Raw genomic sequence first — 3,449 nt, 5'->3', positions numbered from 1 at the left:
GCACATTGACCCAGGCTGCTTTCTCGACAGTGTGCACGGGTCTTCTTGCTGTCCTTGGAGTCCATCTGATGTTTCTTCTCCCCATCCGGCTGGCGTGGTGTCATAGAGCGCCTTTTTCGTTTTATTTTTTTCTTTCTTTAGTGCCTTCGCTGCCATGGGTTCATGTATGCTTCACACTGTTGTGTGTGCACGCTTTGCACCGCTATATCTTCTGCGCACTTCGCTCTGCTGTGTCAACTCACACAGATTTTAATGCAGGTCCCTGCGTTATAGTACACCCAGGAATCCTGCCAACTATGCCAGTGTTACAACTCCAGGGGGTGTGCCAGCCACCCAATCCAACACAGGCAGATGCTTGAGGCACACTGATAAAACAAAGATGTTTTTATTTTCTTTTTTCTTCATCTGTGGCAACATCTTCCCCGTTTCCCACAGGCACACAACACAGTCTTGAACACAAGCACAATCCACACAATATTTCACTTTCTCTTTCTTTTTGGTGGGCTTTTGCTTACCTCGTCCAACCCGCCGACTGTAAGCCATCAAGGCCCTGTGCCTTTCTCACAGGCCCCTTTGGGTGGTCATCGGGATCAGGGTGAAGGTTTGCCATCCCTGCCTGTACTCTGTTATCAACAGCAAAGGAGAGGAGTCAGATGGTGAAGTTTGTTTCTTGGTGCAAAGAGAATTGTCCACATCTTAACATAAGGCAAAGTTAAGGAACTGATTATTGACTTTTACTAAACCAAGGAGCCTATATGTGCGGTCACTATTCAGGGAGTAATGTATTCAGGGGGTCCACATTAGAGACAGGTTGGACTGGTTTTGGAACACAGAAGAACTACAACCCCAATTCCAATGAAGTTGGGACGTTGTGTAAAACATGAATAAAAACAGACTACAATGATTTGCAAATCCTTTTCAACCTATATTCAATTGAATACACTACAAAGACAAGATATCGAATGTTCAAACTGATAAACTTTATTGTTGTTTTGCAAATCTTCACTCATTTTGAATTTGATGCCTGCAACACGTTCCTAAAAAGCTGGGACAAGAGCAGCAAAAGACTTTTGAGAAAGTTCAGGAATGTTCAAGAAAAACCTGTTTTGAACATTCCACAGGTGAACAGGTTCATTGGAAACAGGAAACAAACTTCACCATCTGACTCCTCTCCTTTGCCTCATCCCACTTACCAATAAACTCAATAACTGCGGAATCATCTGAGAGTTTCTACAAGTGACATGACATACTTTTCTATTTACTATATAGTCTGAGGTGCACTTGTGATGCTCTGGTGTTGCTCGCACAGCCCTTGAATCTCACAAACTGTGGTCTGCCTGACTGATAGTCCATTATCAGGACACCACAGGCTCCTCAAACCTTCATATATCTGAGTTTACTGCTTAACAGGGATAGCTGGATGGTTTAAGAAGCATGTGTGTAAGAAATTACATAGGAGCATGAGCACTAGGAAAAAAAAATCCACGTGTGGACTTTGGAATTCCAATATTGTGAATTAAGAAAAATGGTGTGAATTAAAAGGTTGATTAGTGACCAGCTGAGTGATTAGTGATTCATGAATCCAGTGTTCTTTTTTTTTTTGTTTCTTTGTTTCTATACTTTGTTAATCTTCGAGGGGAAATTATCTTTTTGCATGGCCTTTTTGGGGGTCAGAGTTCAGGGTCAGCTATGGAAAGATCTTAAGATAATTAGTCCTTCTAAATTGGCAAGTGTGTGCGTAGTGGGCCCTGGCACTCCGCCCTGGGTGCAGTGCTTCAGGGGTGTGTCCTGGCATCTCACGTCTCTGAAATGGATTAAGCAAGTATGAGGAGGCAATGTGCCTAGAGTAAAAGAAGTAAAAGAGACAAACAATGGACTAGAAAAACTTGAATAACTGACTTATAAATTACTTGATTGAAATTTGATGACAATGTGAAAAGAACAGAGCTGAGCCCTGCAGGGATATGCCATCAGAGATTTGTCAAAGTAAAGAATAATGAAAGCACTGCACATGCAAAAACACAATCAATGACCTGCCATTGTGGGAGACACAAACTGGCTGAAATATCAAAGAAAAGGTACGTGAGGGTGAAAGCAACCTAGGTTAACAGTGACTAAATAGAGGAAATTTCAAAAATACTAAATATTATGCGGTGCAACAACTTTAGGGGGTGTGCCAGCCACCCAATCCAAAAAAGGCAGACGCTAGAGGCACACTGATAAAACAAAGACGTTTTATTTTCTTTTTCTTCATCTGTGGGCAACATCTTCCCGGTTTCACACAGGCACACAACACAGTCCTGAACACAAGCACAATCCACACAATACTTTACTTCCTCTTTCTTTTTGTGGGCTTTTACTTACCTCGTCCAACCCCGCCGACCGTGAGCTATCGAGGCCCTGCCTTTCTCACAGGCCCCTTTGGGTGGTCATCGGGATCAGGGTGAAGGTTTGCCATCCCTGCCTGTACTCTTTATCTGCAGGATGCCAACAAAGCCGTCAGAGAGAGATTCCATCTGCCGCTGCTTTTGGTGAACAGCAGGCCCAGATCGTCCCAGAGATTGGCGCCCAGGCCACCAAGATCCGGCACTAGGAGGTAGCCACTGAGCAGGCGAACAACACTCTCAGAACCAATCATTTCTGGGTCCAGCACCTACCTCCTTACGGATCCCATTTCCTGGAGCTTTTGTTTTCCAGGTGGCCTCTCTTCTGAGCACATTGACCCAGGCTGCTTTCTCGACAGTGTGCACGGGTCTTCTTGCTGTCCTTGGAGTCCATCTGATGTTTCTTCTCCCCATCCGGCACTAGGAGGTAGGCACACGCGTGGTGTCATATTTCCTGGAGCTTTTGCCAGGTGGCCTCTTTCGTTTTATTTTTTTCTTGCTTTCTTTAGTGCCTTCGCTGCCATGGGTTCATGTATGCTTCACACTGTTGTGTGTGCACGCTTTGCACCGCTATATCTTCTGCGACTTCGCTCTGCTGTGTCAACTCACACAGATTTTAATGCAGGTCCCTGCGTTATAGTACACCCAGGAATCCTGCCAACTATGCCAGTGTTACAACTCCAGGGGGTGTGCCAGCCACCCAATCCAACACAGGCAGATGCTTGAGGCACACTGATAAAACAAAGATGTTTTTATTTTCTTTTTTCTTCATCTGTGGCAACATCTTCCCCGTTTCCCACAGGCACACAACACAGTCTTGAACACAAGCACAATCCACACAATATTTCACTTTCTCTTTCTTTTGGTGGTCTTTGCTTACCTCGTCCAACCCCGACTGTAAGCCATCAAGGCCCTGTGCCTTTCTCACAGGCCCCTTTGGGTGGTCATCGGGATCAGGGTGAAGGTTTGCCATCCCTGCCTGTACTCTGTTATCAATAGCAAAGGAGAGGATTCAGATGGTGAAGTTTGTTTCTTGGTGCAAAGAGAATTGTCCACATCTTAACA

The sequence above is a fragment of the Polypterus senegalus genome, unplaced genomic scaffold (assembly GCF_016835505.1).
Source record: "Polypterus senegalus isolate Bchr_013 unplaced genomic scaffold, ASM1683550v1 scaffold_4649, whole genome shotgun sequence".
NCBI classification, from domain to species: domain Eukaryota; kingdom Metazoa; phylum Chordata; class Cladistia; order Polypteriformes; family Polypteridae; genus Polypterus; species Polypterus senegalus.
Note: the sequence above shows the minus strand (reverse complement) of the source record.